This window comes from Ursus maritimus, unplaced genomic scaffold (genome assembly GCF_017311325.1).
Source record: "Ursus maritimus isolate PB19 unplaced genomic scaffold, ASM1731132v1 scaffold_12, whole genome shotgun sequence".
Taxonomy (NCBI): domain Eukaryota; kingdom Metazoa; phylum Chordata; class Mammalia; order Carnivora; family Ursidae; genus Ursus; species Ursus maritimus.
The window spans coordinates 57,371,062-57,391,999 of record NW_024423564.1 but is presented as its reverse complement, the minus strand read 5'-3'; the positions used below and the strand labels follow the sequence as shown (position 1 = coordinate 57,391,999).

Sequence of the window (20,938 nt, the reverse complement as noted above, 5' to 3'; positions counted from 1 at the left end):
AAGCTTCAGACCCACTCAGAAATAACCAGAGTAATTAATACAGCTGCTGAAACAGACAACCCTCCAATCTCAGTGGCCCAATGCAACTAAAGTTTATTTCTCATGTCACAGTCTGGGGTGTGCCGGGAGGCTCTACTCCACGGGGTGGCTCAGGGACTTAGACTCCTCTATCTTGTGCCTCTGCCATTCTGGGGGCCTCTTCAGAGTCCTTTACTGCCCCCCCCCCCCCCCCCCCGCAGGCTGGCCCACTAATGGTCGGGAAAAGGGAGGGTGGCAGATTGTGTGATAGGTTTAGAGCCAGGCCTGGAAGAGGTGTACATCCTACACGCCACCGTCCACCCAGCCAGTCTTACCTCTGAGCCTCTGGGGGTTACTGACTAGATGCCCCCTTCTCCTCTTCCTTAGCACAGCCCCAACCTTCCTTACACACAGGGGCCACGTGGGTTCTGGGTTCTGGCCCTGAGTCATCCCTTAGAAGAGAGTCCTCCAACCCACTTCAGACTGGGATAGGAAGAATACGCCTTTGTGGTGTGAAGCTATTGGGATTTTAGAGTTATTTGTAACAGCAGCTTTTGTGAACTTGCCCTAAGAGAGGTCCCAATTCCTTTACTTGAAAATGGAGAGAACAGTGTCCTGCCACGAGGATCAAATAACAAAACGAGTGTGAAAATCCCCACATGATCTAAAGTAGCACGATTACTCCACATTCATTTTACCCCAGAAAAGCGACTAGAATTCCAGGTGTGGAGACATGATGGGATGCTAAATGGGAAATCCAGGCTCTTTCAGAAGACCATGCCTGAGCCATGCACTGCACAGACGGCGGATTTTTTCCTGGGCTTCCTTTCATACAAACAACCCTGTACACATGTATTGATTCCTTAATTAGGACGCAAGTGATCATCCCTAGCAAAGGGTCTGTGGGACAGTAAATGTCAGACAGAATCAGGCAATGACTCCTTCCCACACATCTGGATGGTTGTTTCCAACTCAACAGTTGTTCCCCACTTCTGTCCTATTGCCCCCACTTTATGTGAATAATGTAACTATTAGTGGGTGCTGGAGCCAGCTCACAGCAGCTCAGAAGACCATACCCTGCTCAGTTGGGCACATCACCTCCCAACAGAAGAGGAAGAGGAATAAAATACTTAAAATGCTTCTGTCTTTGTGTAATGTTACACAATTTTGTAAAAGCACTCATACAGTGTGGATGTTCATCTGCTAGGGGTCACTGTGGGTGAGTCTAAGCAGTTGCTGCCATGCTGTTTTGGCAGGGAGAGAGGTGGAACTCATGGAGTTGGGCAGTTTGCTCTGTGCCAAACAAAGATGTGGCTGCAGATGTGGCTCCTGGGCCCTGGCTGTTCCAGCCCACTGCTCAGTCATAGTTCTTGAAATATCGTACCACGATAGTATCTTGTCCCCTTCTAAATTACGATTGCTTGTTGCTAAATCTACCACTGCCCACCCCATGTGAGGTTGATACAAAATTTAGAAGGTTTCCATTTTGGTGCCTCAGGAGTAGAGCACATTGGTGACAGGCAACTGGTGGATGTTTTATAAATGGTTGTTTAATGAATAACTGAATGATGTCAGTGAATGGAGGGAATGAGCCTACCTGACTGACAGAGGGAGGGATGGGACACAGAGGCTGCCAGGGTAAGGCCTGAGCCCCAAGAAAGGAGGGGAGGAAAAAAAAGAAGGAGAAGAAGAAAGGAGGGGATATGGAAAGGGAAGTAGCGGCCACTGGACAGCGGCTTCAGCTTCTTGACTGCATTTGCCCAGGGCCCACGCTAAGCTTGGCCTTCACAAGCCTACTGTGAATGGCATGCTTTTTAATTAGCAAGATGGCAGGCTCCTTTTGTGAATCCACCAAGAAAGCCAGAGTCCAACAAGAGGGAGCAGGGAGGCAGCTGCCCATCGGTAGCCTTGGCTCAGCTCTGCTGGACTGACCAGTGCCAAATGGAACCCACCGGCCTGAGACAGAGACACGTGTCTTGGCCCTTCTGGTCCAGCACCATTCCTTTGACTCTGTAGAACAACTATCTTTCCTCTTCAGAGCCCACTTGACATCTCGTCTGGCCTCAGGCACCCCTGTTGTTCGTATCCCCCTGAGCCCCTCCAAACACCCCCTTCACCTCCCTCCTTACTTCTTCATGCTCTTGGCTCATTTTCCTATTTCCATTTTGCCCCCCAGACCTGACACTTAATTCTGTTTCTTGGCTCCGAAGTCTGGCTTTACTCCTTGGTCACAATTTATACTTCCGATTATGCTGCCTTTGGCCTTAACTGAACAAACAACTTGTCTCATCCAGCCCCACTACCACAGACACCCCTGACAAACACATCCTGAATAAGGATCCAGCCTCTCTGGCTTCTATTATTCCCTCCATGGAGATTGTGTTGGTATGATGTTTGTGTTCCCCACGTCTATTCTTCCAAAAATGACCTGTCGGGCAAGTGTTCTATTCTGTCCTGGCTGCACCTTCAAATCACCCATGATGCTCCCTGAAAACCTACTATCTGGCCCTGCTGCAGGCTCTCTTTCTAAAAGTCTCAGGGTTCATTCTAATGTATGGCCAGTACTGAGAATCACTGGTCTAAACCAATCTGTTAGTCCCACTTCCCTTGCAAGGGAAAGGGTCTGAGTTTAAATCCTCAGGCAAGTGACATCAAGGAGAAGATGGGGGACTTCTGCAAGAAAGACACAGACAGAGGTGAGCCCCTCCCCAGCATAAGGATGTGTCGTGTCCAGATGTGAAGCAGAGAATTGCTGCTACCACCTTGCAGCAGATGAAGGGAGACAGCCTGAAGCAAAGCCAACCCATGAAGGATGGAGTGTTAGGTGGTGATTGGACCCTGAGTCCAGTGAGGTGGAAAGACCCTGGGTCCCCATAATACCCTTGAGCCAAGGAACCAACCTGACCTCGAGTCTTGTCATTTAATGAGATAACATAGATCTTTATCATTTTAAGTCAGAGGTCAAAATGTTCTTTTTCTGTAAAGGGTCAGAAAGTAAATATTTTAGGCTTTGCCAGTCCTCCAGTCCCTAAAACAGCTATTCTGCCCTTGGACCGTGAAAGCGGCCATAACAATACATAAATGAATGGGCATGGCCGTGTTCCAGTAAAACATGGTTTGCAGAAACAGGCAGTGGGCTGGATAGAGCCTGTGGGCCATAGTCCGCCCAACGCGATTTTAAGTCATCCTGAATCAATGTTTCGTCACTTGCAGCTCATGGTGATGGAAGTATGATTTGCTACATTACTGATCCCTTCCACCTGCTGAGCCCCAGATGTACATCTTCATGTATCCATTCATCAAATCCTCCCTGAGGCCCTGCAGGCACGTCCAACATCTTCAGAACGGACTGTCTCTAGATCTGCTTCTCCTCTTCCATTCTCCACTTAGCAAGTGGCGCCATCACCTTGAGCTGCTCAAACTCAACCCCCGTCTCATCTTCATTGCCTCTGTTGTCCTTTGTCACCCAGCCACCATGTTCCATCAGTCTTACCTGCCAAATATTTCTCAATCCTCCCTTCATCCCAAACTACTTACTATATACCAGGCACAGTGCCAGGAACTGAGAACATAACAATGCGTAAAGCAGATGCAGTCCCTGCCCTCGCGGAGCTTAAGATACAATCTTTGATGTACGATAAAGAATAGCTGGTACCCACCATTACTCGGGCCTCCTATGTGTCAGGCTCTGCACTAGGCACTCCGCAGCAAGAGAGCTGATCTCCAAGGCATACCAGAGTGTACATATTATTATCTCTTATTCATAGATAAGGTGACTGAGACTAAGAAGGACTGACTCACTTGCCATGGTCACAGTGGCACAGTGGTGGCAACACCAGAACAGGAGAGAGATCTGTCCCCACACCAAAGCCCAGGCCCTCCTCACTCCCCCATCCCCTGCTGGTCCATTCCTGCTCGAGGGTGGCTTTCTGAATCACATTGTCCCTTTGGGAATGCTTCATCATTGAGTACCCAGAATGACACCTGGCTATCACTTTGGCACAAAGCCCATGATAAACGTCTCATCAGCATAAGAGCTGTGCAATTAGGCGCGGGTGGGTCACACACCCATGTTGGAAATCGGTCACTCTGTTCTCTGCCAAACAGGACAGCCACCTGTGTCCAGGCAGAACTTAATCCCAGAAAACAATGAAAACCTGAGTGCTGGAGGGTGGGGGTTAGGAGTCCGCAGCAAGAGGCTCTTTCCAAAGTCAGGCTCTGGCTGCCTGGGCCCTGCCATCTTCCTCTCACATGGGGCATCTGAAAGTGGGTGACTGAGGAACTCAGCCCTAGGACCAGGTGGACCTGCATTTAAATCCTGCTGCGACTTCAGACAAGTCACCCAATCCCCCTTGCCTCCACCCCCACCTCAGCAACTGGAATTATGCTGCCTTACCTGCCACGGTGATCCGAGGGGTGGAAGGCGAGGAGGTTTGAGAAGAAGGGAGAGCGTGGAGCAGACCTGAACCAGGGCTCAGTGGGTGGCAGCCATCTTCCCCTGCTCTAACCTCTCTCCAGCTGGGGCTGGCAGAGGAGGGCATACAAGGCTCTCTTAGTAGCTCAGGAGTCTGAGCCCAACGCAGACGCAACCCTGACCCTCCTTGCGGCGGCTGCCTTTTCTGTTCCAAATATACGGCTAACTGCTTCACAGGTACATTACATTGAATTATCATTGCCCTGTGGGGTGATTATCCCTAGGTAAAGAAACTGAAGCTTGGAGAGGTTAACACCCTACAGCTGGCAGGTGGTAGCGTTAGGACTGAGCCCTGGTTTTCGGGCTCCAGAGTCGAAACATTTAACCATGTCGCCACTCTGGTTCCCATCTTCAAACCGTATTCTGCTTATTATCTGATGGGTAGGTGACAGTATTCTGATGGCATGTGTCCCCCTAAATTGTTTAATTCACCAGGTCCTCCAAGTTTAGGGCTGTCTCTCATTCTTGTTAGCTGCTCCCTACCCCTCCATTCCTCCAGCCAGGTACTGGAGTAGCAGCTAATGTCTGCAGGCCTACCTGCTCAGCTAAAACGTAAAAGACGCCCATTTACAGGACAACTAGCTAACGGCCAGGCACGCTACTTAGCACTTTAACTTATTTACTCTCCATACTAATGCTTAGGTAGGCCTCATTGAGCCAGTTTTCTGACGGTTCAGAAAATGACAGCTGGTGAACATACAGGTGGCATTCACAGATAAAACTGCCCACAATGCCTGTGCTTTTTCCTCCATCCAAGTCCTTTTACTCCCCAACTCGGCCCTCATATTCCCACCCTCTCTCTTGTCTCTCTCCCTCTCTCCTTTCCTCCCTCCTCCTGCCCCTCCTATCTCCCGTTCCCTCCTTCTCTCTCTCTTTCTGGCCTCCCTTTGGCAGCTGGGGGTACTCACCAGCGGCCGGCATCCCTGGATCTAGCCTATCCTAATGACCACAGATCATGAGTTCTGAGCTCTCAAACCTTGGTTGCCTAGTAACAAGCCCTACCTCCCTCGACCCTCCCGCAGCCCCCAGCTCCAAACCTGGCCAGAAATAATAGACTTCTGGCCACTTCTGTTACCCTTCAAAAATGTGCATTTAACCAAGGTTTTTAGTATAAAATCACTGGCCACTAGAGCCAGGGACTCAGAATGGGCATTTTGCCAGAAGCCAGGACCTTAGACATACAGCAGACAAGAAAAGGCCTGGGGATCAGCTGACCTGGACTTTCTAGGACCAGGGATTTATTTAACAAATGTTCACTGGGTATTCAGACTCCAGCCATAATGCACATTAGTAGCTCCCCGCAACGAGCACTCCTCTATGGGTTTTGCTGATACCATGCCATCTGCCCAGGCCCATCCCTTCCTCACCACAGTCTAACTTCTTTTTGGTCTGGCCAACTCCCACTGTTGGTCCTTCATCCTATGAGAAACTTTGCCTCCACACCCCATCACAGGTTTGAGTCCATTTTTGTGCCCTAATACCAAATGTTAACATCTACCAACTACTCATCAGATGGTACTGGAATCTGTTACGTACATGGCTGTCTCTTCTACAAGCCTAGCTAAGTTCTGCAAGGGCAAGGAATGAGGATTCTGCAAATCCTAGTACAATGCATGGGGCCCACTGAGTGTTTTTAGAATAGGAAGACAAAAGAGGATAAATAAGAAGGAGAAGGAATAGAAAAAAGGGAAAAGAGAGGAAAAGAAGTAAGGGAGGAAAAAACAGAAAGAGGAAAGTTATAGAAGATAAAGAATAAGGGGAGGTAGGGAGGTAAGAAAAATGAAGCAGGGGGAAGAACTGCACGCAATCTGCTGTGCTACGTCTGGGGAGGGGGTCACAGAGTGAATAAGACCAAGTCCTTCCTCTAAGAGGGTTCATATCTACTCAGGGAGACACAGCAGGGAAGGATGAAGAGAGCCTGGAGAGCAGGCAGGGAAGTCCTATGAGCTGGAGTAAGCCAATCGCAAATCCCAACTTGGGACGCTATGCCTATCCAGTTGATGGATTTCACACCAGCAGTACCTTCCGGATTTGGTGATAGTGATGAAGTTAGAGCCAGGTTAAGTATGGGTTTAGTAGATAGATTCTTTTTTCCTACAATCTTATCCAGAAAGACTGAAATACCTGATGAGCACTGCCTAGCACATGCCTTGTACACAGTAGATGGTGAATATTTATGGAATAAACAGGAGGCATAAAACTTTATTAAATACAGGATCTTATTTCGAGCATCTCGCAGGCATGCGACTTGGTTGTTGCATGGTTAACTGAAGAGTACATTGTGATTCCTGATACCTTCCCTAAGCCTGACACATAGCAGGTAAATAGATGTTGAATAAACAAAGTTTCAACAGCATCTTCATCATCGCCTCAAATTGCCATCCCAATCCCCCATCCCCTGCCTTGGTCTGAAAGGAAATGGAGGAACCTTTCAAACATTCCTCAACAAGCCCATTTTTATTACACTGCACATGAGATCAGCAAGGTCTCAGTTGCCTTGTTTAAATGACACTGAGTTTGAAGCTTTACTTTATAGTTTGTTTCTCTAAGACACGGAAACATGTTCAAAAAGATCTGAGTCACTGTATCTTTGCAGAATCAAAGGTGTTCATTGTTTTCATAATCACTTCCAGTTTCCAAACCACATTAACATTTCTCCCTCCTCCAGACCCTTTCCAGCCTTCCCCAAGAAACTCAAAGCAGTCCTGAGTTGTCAAATTCCTATGGACAAGGTTTGGGGTTAGAAATGATGCATAAAGAAGGGGAAAAATTCCAATTATGTGATTACTCCCTGGAGATTGGGCAGGGGGATGAAGGTGTCACTTGACAACATTATCATTCTGGGGAGAGGCACTAGAATACAATGGAAAGGCTGTAAGATTTGGAGTTAGAGGACCCATATAAATCTCAGCTTCACCACAAACGAGTTGTATGACCATGAACTAGTCACACTCTATCTGGGCCTCAGTTTCTTCATCTGTAAGATATAATAACCTAAGAAGCTCTAAGATCTTCCCCAGCTCTAATATTTGGAGATGCTTAAAAAGGCTCAGGACATTCTGATGGCCAAAAAGTGAAGAGTGATTCGAACTACTAGGGCAATTCATGTTTCACTTACTTTTCAGTTATGAGAAAGTTCTTTTGGCCAGTGACAGAGGCCCCATTCACTACTGGAACAGATGCCCATGACTCCAAAGTTATAACATTAGGTATTAAATTTAGAAATCAAAAAGGAATAAAATTGTGCTTTCCTGCTTATCAGCTTCTAGCCTTATTAACAACTTTTATGCCATCAGTAATGTGGTTGACTTTTTAACCATGGAAGTTAAGACAATACTTAGCATAGGAAGAGGTGAACACACTGACATTTATGGCCTACCTATTATTAATTACCATTTATTCAGTACCTACTATACATTAGATACTAGGTCAGAGATATTCCTTATATCATCTCATTTCACATCTATATGTGCACCATGAGGCAGGCATTTTCCCCCATTTTACAGATGAGACATCTGAGACCCAATAGGATGTGACTTGTCCAGTGTAATATAACTAGGAGGTAAATCTGAACCCAGATCTGTCTGATACTTGGACCAATATTTTTTCTATTGTATCATTTCTGAAATAGTCCAATAAGTAAAGGGGTCCCCACCAGTGGGAATAATCAAGTACCAATTAGGGATGCTGTAAGAGGGACCGCTATACTGGAGTGGATCCTGCATGCTTGGATTGGATGACCTTGTAAGTCCCTTCCAAACCGAGAGTCAATAATTCAATGACCTTAAGTCACTGCAAATAGAATAATGAGAAGCAAGTATCACTAAGCACCCACTCCCTCAACTGCAGAGGATTTGCAATGTGTGATCTCTTTTTCTTTTAACGATTCCTACAACTATCTTTCTTCCAAGAAGAATACTATCGCTTTCAAATTCAGAAAAGTCCACATCCTGACCCTTCCCCACTGCTATCATTGTTCCATTCTTCTAATGACCCACTATAAACATAGAATTATTATTCTGCATTAAGACTGGTCTGTATAATCCCAGGAGGTAGAATGAGGAATGTGAAATTTAATTCACTAGCATAGGAAATATCCACCTGTAATCCCAGGCAACATTAAGCTGGGCTGCTCTGCTTGATAATGAGCCCCTCCTTTTTACTGGATGTGTTCAAGAAAGTGCTTAAATACCACTTTTACATGAAACCGTGGCCACTAATCACCTAAAATAACTCTTTCTTCTGCTTTTTTACAGCCATTATCTCTAGAATTCTTGTAAGGAACTTTGAATATATTTGAGCTTCCTGGCTAGACAATAAACTGAGGACAGAGACTATGTCTCCGTGTAAGGAACGCTGTATAACAGAATGCTCCCTAGGAAGAACTCATCATCATCAACAGCTTCATCATTATTAGTATTTAATCAAGGGAAATTCAGCTATTTCTCCAACAAATGGAAAACTTCAACTGAGACTGCGTTTTCTGTGAATGGATCCCTCCAGGAGAGAGTAGAGCAGGCCCTGTAGGGAAACTGCCCCCCCTCTCAAGGGGGCCTGATAGCACAGCTGACCCCAGTGAGAAAGTGGGTAAAACAGCTGAGATCAAGGGGTCTCCTGAAAAGACAAAGACTAGGACTCTGCCAGTTCCCAAATGAGGTCAACCAACAAAGCAAGTGTTGCAGAAATGAAGTTTCCGTAAGAAAAAGATCATTTGAACATGTGACCCAAGCGCAAACCCATGGCTCGGAGGCTGATGGAAAAGACTGGATTGAATGCAGCATGTGGTGGAAACCGGAAGTCCCTCCAGGACTAATCTTCCTAGTGTGTTTGTCATGCACTGGGCACAGGTGCTGAGCACGTGTGTATAACCTACATGGCCAACTGCTATGTGCCAGTCTCTGTTCTAAATGCTTTTCTCAGATAGACCCCTCACTCTGTGAGGTAGTTAGGTGATATTGCTACTTTGTGGATGATGAAACTGAAAATCGGAGAGTGGTAATTCGCCCAAGTTCACATGATTAGCAAGCAGAAGAGCCAGGACAGAGCCCCAGATATTCCAGATAAAACCACTGGGGAGGGAGACTTCTAAAGAGGAATAAGGAAATTCCTATCAATAAGAGTAGAAAGGGAGCCATAGGATTTAGTGGAAAAATAATGATATGCATTATTTTAAGCATAAGCATATGATACCCATAGCTGAAAAAAATGGGAGAAAACATGGAATGTGGCCAAAAGACCAAACAAAACAAGGATGGTTACAAGAAGGCAACTTGTATTGTCAGAGCAGAACTGGACCAAGAGAATGGAAGTCTGTAGGCAAAGGTAGGAGTGGGTACAGAGGAAAAATCAGAAAACTGGTAAAATGAAAGCAGGGGAGTAGTGGACCTAAAGGGGCAACATGTAATGGGCTGGATCAATTCTAAGCAATATGAAGCACCCAATTAAATTGAGGTGATGTGAAAGAGTTGGGGCTGCCATTAAGCTCAGAAGAAGCTAAGGGGCTGGGGACCAGAGGCATAGAACAGTTGGTCATGATAGTCTTCTTTCTCCTCTTATAAAGCAAAGCCATTTCCAACAGTCTAGAGAAGGTGGCTTCCAGGAGGCTGGCAGAGGGTTCATCTTGCTAGGGAACTCAGGCTATTAGCTGTCCTGAGGAACCTCGAGAGAGCTGACGGAGAAAGCCCTTAATAAAACTCTTCCTCAGAAGCCAAGCCTCTAACCTCAAAGCACCTGGCTGCCTCGAGGATCTGTTGGCTCTTGACTTTATCCTGGAGATCACACAAGGGCTCTCCAAGACATTAAATGCCAAATGATTGCCCCATGCAGACTTCCCAACTTAATCTACTGGTAAATCACAACTGATATTCAAGAAGCTCCTCTTTGATTCTCAGCTCGAAGGACAGAAATGCAAAGGAGATGCTTGGGAGGTGCTGGAGAGACCCAGTTAAAGCCTTCAGGAAGCCAAGTTCAAGTCTCTCCAAATGAGATTCAAATGAGCAGGCTTGTGTCTTGAGAGGGCGGGCCTGGATTTCAGTCCCAGAGCTGCCTCCAGAAACTGTAGGCAAGTCCCTTCCCCTCTGAGCTTCACTAAGAGGACAGGACTTTAATGACCTCTAAGGTCCCTGCTGTTTGCCTGTTATTGTCATTACTATCGATACGAGTGTGCTCACAGATGTGACTCATGATGTATTTGAAATGTGCTTACTTTCAAATTTCCTGCTGTCCCCTTAAATAAAATGAGTTATGTTAAAAGCAAAATCCTCATCTTTCATACAGTGTAGTATTTGTTAGTATAATAATATAAAGTCTGGGACTTGATTTAAAATACTTGACTCCTGGGGCAAGTAGGCCCTAGGTGTCTGACTCTTGGTTTCGGCTCAGGACATGATTTCAGGGTGTGGGATCCAGCCCCTAGTCGGGCTCTGTGCTCAGCGGGGAGTCTGCTTGAGGATTTTCTCTTTCTCCCTCTGTCCCTCCCCCACCTCCTGTGCTCTCTCTCTTTCTCTCTCTTGCAAATAAATAATCTTTAAAATAAAATAAAATACTTGAGTCCCTCCCCCTACACCTGTTTAATAGATAAAATAAAATAGGTAATATGTTGTGATTGTCGAAACTGGGTACGGGGTAAGTGGGAGTTTATTATAGGAGTCTCTTCACCTTCATGCATGCTTTCTTTAAATTTTTCACAGTAAAAAATTAAGAAATAAATAATAGAATAGAATATAAATATATTCAGTAGTATAGTCTCTCCCTGCTCCACGACTTTCCAGCTCACTCCTAGGCAACACACAGCTCTACAGGATCTTTAAGTCACAAATGCAGTTTCAGTTCAAACTGAGGATGTCCAGTCCACGGTATAAATCAAGCCCTGACCAAGACCTAGTGCCGATCTGACATCTCTCAGTTCTGGCCACTTTAGGATGGAGATTCAGGAGAGGAAAGGAAGAGGGCATGGCTGGCTAAGCTACATATGGTTTCTAGCCCCCCTCCCCCTGCTTTCCTCCCCCGTGTCTCAACTGGGGGTGAAAGGTAAGAAGGAAGGAAGAAGAAGAGGTGGGAGAGGTCTTATTCGTACTTGCATAGTAAGCCAACTGGCCTTAGGGGCTCTGAGTCTCACAGATTTTCAAGGCTGTCACCTTGTCTGGTGAGCAATTGTGAGGACTCTAGAGCAATGCTGTCTCATAGAAATATAATGCAGACCACATATGCAAGCCACATTTGTAATGTTTGACTTTCTAGTAGCCACATAGTAAAAAGTAAAAAAAAAAAAAAAAAAAAGGGGTGAAATTGATTTAAATAATATATTTTATTTAAACTATTATTCCAACATGTGGTTAGTGGCTCCCATACTGGACAGCACAGTTTAGAGGTCTCTATCCCTGGGACCTCTTGCTAGGTGACCTGATCACACATCTCATCTCGCCTGCGAGAGCCCTGGTTTAGTTCTGTCACTCAGGCTTTATTCTCGTTAAATTACTTGGTTATTAATGCCCCTTTTCACTCTCCCAAGTGACCCTATTTGGATGATGAATCATACTGTCACCCTGCCTATACTTCTGTAGCTGGGAGGGAACCGATGGCTCTTTCTCCATCCTCATTTCCAGGTGCTCTGCCTGAAGTGGGTCAGGCCATCTTCCCCTGGGTCGAGGGTCAGCAAACTACAGCCCATGAAGCGAAGGATGAATTTTACATTTTTAAAAGACGGGAAAAACAAAGATTACGTGGATAATACACCTCCTGCAAAGCCTAACTTAACTACCTCATCTCTTACAAAATATGTTTGCTTACCCTTAGTCTCTATTTTCTGCAGTGAAAGGAGGTCAGATCCCAGGTGACCAAAATCCCACCACTGTTCCCTCTGGGACTGAGGTGGGGAGGCAGATCCTTTACCTCTTCCCAGGTTTGAGTCTAGGAGGTAGGCCTGTACTCCTACCCCTCTTCCCTGATGGTAGGCAGTGGGGACTCAGCAAGGACATTCTGGAAGGAAATCTCATCACTTTGCTCCCTTTGCACTCTCTCAACCCTAAGTCATTTCCTCTAAACATCTCATGATATAATTTGGCGCTTCACTTCGGAATTTCATTTCTGTTATATCTTAGTGTCTAATCAAAATTTCCATTTTAAGCTCTGGTTACTATATTACTATCATCACCATCGCTGTCACCATTACCACCATCACCATCATTCATTATGTGTTTCCTTGAATAGCCTGAGTTTGGTGGGGGTAGGATCTCTTTTGCCTTATTTTTGAATCCCTCATAGCACTTAACACAATGCCTCACACAGCTTACATCCACAATAAACGTTGTTTGAATGAAATAATTAATGATAATTAATTCATACACTCAACACTTCAGCCCAACTAAACAACTCAAAATTCTCGGAAGACGCTGACATCCTTTCCCCGTGTGCCTTTGTACAGACACTACCCAGTATATCTCCTCCCTTCCCTTCTTGTCCACCATTCTCCAAGATGTGGCTCAAATAAAACAATAATACACTTTTATTAAAACTTAAAATTTTGATACCCTCAAATGGAAAATCATAGTCCCAGTAAAACCTTTCCATATCCACGCTAGAAGAATTTAGCGCTCCTAACCCACAGCCAGTAACACATTTCTCTCCTCTGGTACTTAAAACGATGCACCTTGTCTGGATGCATAATTGTCTCTCCCACAGATATGGGCTTTGGGTGTTATAATCACCTGGAAATCCTCTAAAATATACTGCTGCCTGGGCTCCATTCCAGATCAAGAGAATCAGGATCTCCAGGCTGGGGCCTGGGCATCAGCATTTTCAAAATGCTCTTTCGTGATCTAAATGCAGCCAGAGTTGAGAACAATTGTACAAAATGGTGAGCTACCAGAAGGCAAAGAATGTAGTTTCTCTCTGCAAATCTAGTAATTAGCAGAGATTACTATGAATAAATAGTTGTCGAATGAATGAACTATGAACTGTAACAGAAATATAAAGAATAATTTATGCCAGTCTATCAGAAAATGTTGTGAGTTAAACAACTATATATTAATCTAATGACCTCTGATTAATTAGACAGGTTTATTTAACCATATTAAGCACATAAAATGACTAGAACCTCACATCTAACTAAGCAGTTTTCCCAGTTGTGGTAAACTTGGTCTTAAAAGAAATACAGATGGCCCTGCGAAAATATGGACATTTAGGCAGTTCATTAGCATGGTCTCTAACCAAGTCCAAAAGACAGACCTCAAAAGACCCCGCAGATAATGTAGATATATTTCAAGGTTGTTATCCTACAACTGTCAAGCCCAGTCTCTCCTTGCCTTCTGCTGTGTAATTTATACTTGAGACTGGCAAGAGAGTTTTTTATTAATATGTTTGTCAAGCAACACTCTCAGCTCTCTTGTAATTATGCTGCCTGTTAGTAGCATTAAGTACAAACATATCTCTTGGTTTTCACTTGTTAATTTGTGCCTCTCCTGTATTTAGAGATAGCAATAGTTGTAGTCATAAGATCAGAAAAATGCTGATGGTCAGGGGAGGACAACATGAAGGCATGCGTGTCTGCCAGTAATTAATCTGCAATGAACTAGTGTCATACAGTGGAAAGACCACAAAAGAAGCTCTGGGTTTGAGCTGGTCCTTATCACTTACCCTGTGTCCTTGGACAGGTAAGCTCACCTCTTCGTACTTTGTGCAACCCATCCCCAAAAAAAGAAGGTAATAAGGGAATCTATTTCAAATGCCCAGCAGAGTTATCGTGTGGGTAAAACAAGATGATAAGTGACGAAAACACTTAATAAAGTATAACCATCTACGCTAACATGCTTGCTTCCTTCATTCAGTTGCAAACGCTGTCTACACACCTACCATGTCAGGTACTAAAGGAATATAAATAATAATGCTCCTTGTTACCATTGTTATTATAGGGACCACACTACTATAATGAAGTCCTTATTATGACATCTCGTGATGGTTAATTTTACATATCAACTTGACTGGGCAACAGGGTGTCCAGATGTTTGCTAAAACATTATTCTGGGTATGTCTGTGAGGCCGTTTCTGGATGAAATTAACCTTTGAGTTTGTAGATTGAGTAAAGCAGATTTAGTCCTTGCTAATGTGGGTGGACCTCATCCAAACAGTTGAAGACCTGGACAGAACAAAAAGGCTGAGTAAGAGGAAATTTCTTTCTGCCTGACTGTCCTGGCTTTGGACATTGTTTTTTTCCTGCCTTCAGACTTGAACTGAAGCATTGGCTCTTGCTGAGGCTGAAACCCACTACCAGCTTCTGGACTGGACCTGCACGTCAGTTTTTCTGGGTCCTCAGCTAGCCAACCGCAAATCTTGAGATTGGGTGAGCCAGTTTCTTATAGCAAGTCTGTGTATGTGTGTGTGTGTGTGTGTGTGTGTGTGTGTGTAAGATACACATTTTAAATGTAAGCAAAATCAACAGAATCTATGTGCATGCTTGTGTGTACACATACATTTTATTGGTTTTACTTACACACACACATGCACGCACGCACACACACCCTACTGGTTCTGTTCCTCTGAGGAACCCTGACTAAAACACATCTATGGCAATATAAGCACTTTTGGGGGGGCTTCAGAGATAATCCTTAAATAAAACTCCTTAAATTGATACAGATGTTTTCAGTGCCTCCAATAGAGGTCGTTCCGTGAGTCAGGGGTTATTGAAATCGCTGGCTAGCCTTAACAACATCGAGTCCTAGTCCCAAGACCAGATCTTCTGAATGAGCACCTTCAGGAGGCACAGCCCAGAAATCCGGCTCTCTACCAGTCTTCCCAGTATTTCATCTGACGAACCACATTTGGGAACTCCATCTAAGTGGTTTGACTGAGGGAACTAGAAACCAAAGATTTGCCCTGGTGTCTGAAATCCCATCACCTTAGGTTCATAGATGTGGTTGTTCTCCCTTGTCTCCTGCTAAATGCAGATATGCTAGAGAGATAATATGTGATAATTTAACCAAAAATTTAGGGTATATTTATCCTGAATTCAGCTCTGATAATGTTCCTCCTGGGTCCAAACACCTTTGAGGTATCCCCATAGTCTACTTAATAAAATCCAATCTCCTTTCAGTGGTGTTCAAGTACCTCCAAACTATGACCCCTGGATGACTGCAGCACCAACGTTCCCCACAATCACCCACACACGTCCCACAGTCCAGCTACCACAGAGGCTCCATGGGTCCTCTTCTCACCTCCACCTGGACAGCACTGTTACTCCTAACCCCCAACCTCCAAGTTTTAGCTCAGATGGTCTTTTATTCCTGCCACTTCCCTAATACCTCTCCTACAGACTGCTTCATATCCTAGCCACATGCATACATGTCTCCGCTCTTGAACGGGAACTTCTTGAAAGCAGAGGTCTGCTCTTCATGTCTGTGTCCCCAGAGCACTGAATCAGACACACACAGTAAGATTCATATATGTTAATTGAGTTGATTCAGGCTATTTTCATACATGGTCATCAAAAAGGAAAAATTAAGAAGTTGGGCATTTCATAGCAAAATTTGGAAATGACACAGAAAGACGGCATATACTGCAGGCCAGGCAGCAAACTGTATTGGTTAGAATGCTGAGGCTTTGCAGATAGCAGTGTGGGTTCAATTCACAACTCTCCTATGCCTTTAGCGATGTGACAGGTCAAGCCATTTCACCTTTTGGCGTCTCAGTTTCTTCATCTATAGATGAGGATGATGACGGTATTATCTCCCAAGGCTGTTGTGAGGTTTAAATATGCTCAGAACCTGGCATATCGTCAGATGGTACCATATTCACATCAATAAACTGTACTTGCTGTTGGCTCTTTCTCATTAGTTTAGCAATATTTTAGCAAGCGAGCACAGGCTTGGACAATGGAAGATCCCTAATTTATAGGTGAGTAGAAAAGTGGAAGAGTCCTAAGCTGACTTATCTGGTGGGCCATGTTCATTTCTGAAGGGTATCTACCTCAGGGGGGAAAACAACCAGAGAGTTATGTCCCCATCTTCCATGAGTTGCCTCTCTTTCCTGATGAATTTCCTTAAGGAATATAGATCCACAGGAGATTTATGTGTGTGCTCTGTTTCCTAATAGTTAACGCAACTTATTTGCCACCACTAAGCATTCATTCTCTTCCTGGAGGTCAATTCGCAAGGTGCCTGCTCCATCAAGGGCAAGATTGATAGAGCAGCAGCTGCTGACTTGATGCCTAACATATATGAGGCCAGCCTCCTCTTTGTCTCTGGACTGGAAGGAGACATGGGCCAAACGCTAAAATCATCCTTGGAATTGAAAAGTGATCTTACATACCATTGTATCCAATACACTGCCTGGGTAGTGACAAAGCTCAGGCCTAGATCAAGGAAAATAACTTCGAATACAGTACAGAGCTATGGTTGCCAAAGGCCACTTGTCTCTGACAAAGGCAGCCCTGTTATGGGTGAAATAAGAAAAAGAAGGACAATGTTGTAAGGCTTTCATGAAGGCGAATGGGTTGGATTATTTTAATCCAAAATTGAGTTCTTCATACTTTTATGATATTAAGATTACTTTTCTTTATAAGACCATGATGGTTAATGCTGACTACTTTCTTGAATGACCTTACCTGGGTAAGTAAACGTAGATAACACTATGTCCTTCTCCACTGTTTGGTTGCTGTTGTTGTTCCTTCAGTTGGCTGTTTTGCTGGTCTACAGATTCCCCAAGAGTTTGGTACTCTCGATGTCAAGATTAAGAACAGGAGCTGTGGAGTCAGAAAGACCTGAACTGTTATCTTTGCTCTTTTTCCAAGTTGTAGCACTTTGAAAAATTCGCTTAACCTCTCTGGGTCTCTAAAACAGTCACAATGACAATAATGCCTACGTTATAGGATCACCGTGCAATGAAGAGATACCAGATGGCGTGTGCTTAGCACTGGGCCTGGCACAAAGATGGTGGTAGTGGGGGGTTAAATAGGTTTTTCAAAATTCAATCATGTAGATAAAATGTTTAAATGCGGAGTGAACACAGAAGGAACTAAAAAGCATTTAATTTCCCCATGTGGGATTACTCCTAGATGTAGCCTGTATGCTTTGAGGACTGCTGCTTTTGGATTCAGACAGAATGGATTTATATGCTACGAACCTGAGCCAGTTTCTGGTCTAATGATTTTAAATAAGGCAGGTAACTTCTCACAGTCTCCATTCCCTCATACAGTAGAATACAATCTCCCCTTATAAAACATCAACACAGTAGGCATTTTATACCCATCCTTATTTAACATACACAGCAACCCCATGAAATAGATATAATTGATTATTGTTATTTGCAGTAACGTTCTATAAAGCTATATGAATACGGAGCCATTGCTCCTAGGGGAAACACAGGGTTAGGTTCCTGTGAGCCTCTGGTCACAACAATTTCATCTACTGATCAATACATACCTCGATTTATGTGTGTTTCTGTTTAAAGACACTTTATTTAATACATAGTTGATTCATTAACATTGAAATCATGGCCAACAACACTGTAACACACTCCTGAATGAAACTTATCTAACATATGTCTTTTCTCCATAAAGCACATCACAGCCTTCTTATGCTTGCGAACACAAGCTGGTACTTCAGCACTACACTTGGGGTTTGACCACAGAAAACAGTGAAATCACTGACAGAAAGCACAAAAATACAAAATACATGGTACTAAAAAGACCTCACAAAGGACACCTGTTTACAGTATGACCACCAGAACAAGAAGGCAGAACATTGCCCTGTGTGACCTTGGCTAGGAGTACGTGTATTGGGTAACTCATGTTTTTGTTGCTCTGTGCATGTCTGCTAATGACCGCAAAAGCACCACCAGTATTGATCTGGGAATTATAAACAAATTTTAGTGAGTAGTTGGGTTCGCAAATTAAGAATCTGCAAAAATAAGAATCAATCATGCACAAATGAGGAATATGATCCTCAAAGAACTTACTTAATACAACTAGTTAGTGGCGAAGTTGATTTGAAATTGGGTACGTATGTTTTCAAAGAATGTTTCCACATTCTTTCCACTACTAACCCCAGCACCTAGCACTGCTTGTATCCCGGTGACTCTGCCTATGAAATAGGAGTGGTATAAACAGCTACCTCACAGAGAGATGACGATGATCAAAGTAGCTGATGCCCTTGGAGGTGCTTTGTAAACCATAGAGCATTACACAGATGTGAGAGTTTCATAAGTAGATTCAATTAAAGTGAAGTTTCACTATCCAGTATTAAGGCTGATGATAATGAGATCCCTGATTCTTCCACAGTTGAAAGAGACCAAGATGAGAACCAGGACCTTGAGAGGTCCATGGGTGGATAGCCCTTATTCCAGCAAGCAATGAGAAGCCAGTGATTCAGGCTAATTCAACATAGCCTCAGTGGGATTGCTCTTCTAGGAGGCTGAGAGCAGAAGAAGTGCTTACAGTATATTTTAGCTAAAAGATCAAAATGCAGGCTGGATGCACTAAAAAAAAGTGTTTCTGGTGTCAAGTCCACTTATAGTTGCTGTTACAAGAATCCATCACCCAGACTACAAAAACATCCACGGGAACAGCATTAGTCAGCACTATGGATATCGGTGAATGGGGGTATTGTCTCAAAAAACGATTTTGAAGCTGCTCGTGCTTTAATGAGGGAGGGGGCTTGGAGCTGGCTGATTCTGTTAATTATAAAAGGGTATTAAATAGAGTTGAGGCCAGACTCATCCAAAATAAGATGAGAAGAATTAACCATCTCTGATAAAGAAAAATTGGTGAAGAGGGGGAGAAAGGACTTAAACATATTCATACCCTTTAACTCATTAATTCCTCTTCAAGAATGCTAATAAAATGATCAGATCAGGGAAAATAGTGACACACAAAGATGTTGATAGTGTAGTTTTTCCAATTTTTAGCTTTTATAAATAATGGGGAAAGGGTTTAAAAATTATGACACATCTGTACAATAAATACTAAATGTAATTAAAAATCATTTTAAGAATTTTTAACAATATGCAAAAAATATGCAGTAAGTATAATATTAAGTGAAAAAATAAACAGCAAAAGCAGGATACAAACAGCATGACTCAGCTGTGTTTATGTGCGCATTCCTAAAAATACAACAAACAAAAAACTGAAAGGAAATATGCCGAATGTTAATAACCATTGATTTCTTGTTTCTGAGATTATGAGAGGTTTTTATTCATTTTTTTTTATTTCCAAGGTTTCTACCATAAATGTATACCATTATTATTTTTAAGATGGGGGGGCGAACAGCACAATGAAAGTACAATCTAATTTGCTGTCACACTCCACACCAAAAGACGTCTTTGATGAACAGAAGCACAGATTAAACAAGATTTAGCCTGTTCATCTAACAGGTCACTGATCTGTAAAAATATCAGATGTTTTCAGATTTTTCAAATCATTTATTATTAAGCAACTAGTTGGAGTGTAGCCAACTTAATTAAACAAAGAACATGAGATGGCCCCATCCCCAGAACAGCCCCTGGGGGGCCAGGACTTTCCTCTCTTCACCTTTGTACTGCCAAAACCTCATGCCCACAACAGAGTAGGAGCCCAATAAATATGTATTGAAAGAATGAATACATTGGAAAATAAGCTGCCATAAAATCACAGTTCAGATGCCATCTGTCTTATCTCTTACTCATTCGTGCACTCATTCAGTTTTATTAAGCACCTACTGTGTGTGTGTGTGTGTGTGTGTATATATATATATATATATATAAAACTAGGCATGGGCAGCCTTCAAGACATGCAACGACCCATGACATTCCTAATACATAAACAAATAAAGAACTTCACACAATAAGAAAGTCGTGAATAAAATGCTAGGGGGGTTCCCAAGAGGGAAGAATTTCTCCAGGTGTAAAGTTCCAAGAAGGCTCCCTAGAGGGCACAGGATTTGAGCGGAGTCTTGAAGGATGGATAGAATTGGGACAGAAGTAAGGAAAGTAGAGAAAAGGCATTCACTGAAGTACTAACAAAACCAAAGTCTTAAAGGGGAGAATGTCTAAGGCTTAGGGAAAACAAGAAGTGCTTTGGTAATTGGCTAGAGCATGGAGACCTCAGGGAGAGGGTGGAGCAGAGGCTGAAGCCAAGGGACCCGGTTGTGTAGGGAGAGTTTGGAGTGTCTGGAGTGTCATGTTAAGACTTCTTTTCTCCCATATATAAAGGAGAACAATGGAAAGTCTTTGAATAGAAGAGTGACTTGTTCAGAGGAACACTTCAAGAAGATACTTGGGGGGCCTCCGGGGGCCTCAGTAGGTTGAGCATCTGACTCTTGATTTTGGCTCAGGTCATGACCTCAGGGTTGTGGGATGGAGCCCTGCATCTGGTACTGTATTCAGTAGGGAGTCTGCTTGTCCCTCTCCCTCTGCTCCTCTCCCTTCCCCCGCTAAATAAATAAATAAATAAATAAATAAATAAATAAATAAATAAATAAA

The 20,938-nt window shown here is 43.6% G+C and overlaps 1 long non-coding RNA gene across 1 annotated transcript in view; it reads right to left on the bottom strand.

The window, feature by feature from the left end:
• The window catches only part of LOC121102089, a 325,135-nt gene that overhangs the window by 117,285 nt on the left and 186,912 nt on the right, over window positions 1–20,938 (bottom strand). Inside the window, exon 2 of the long non-coding RNA XR_005834158.1 lies at window positions 17,088–17,225. This is a non-coding gene — a long non-coding RNA (uncharacterized LOC121102089). The remainder of the gene's footprint in view (window positions 1–17,087; window positions 17,226–20,938) is intronic.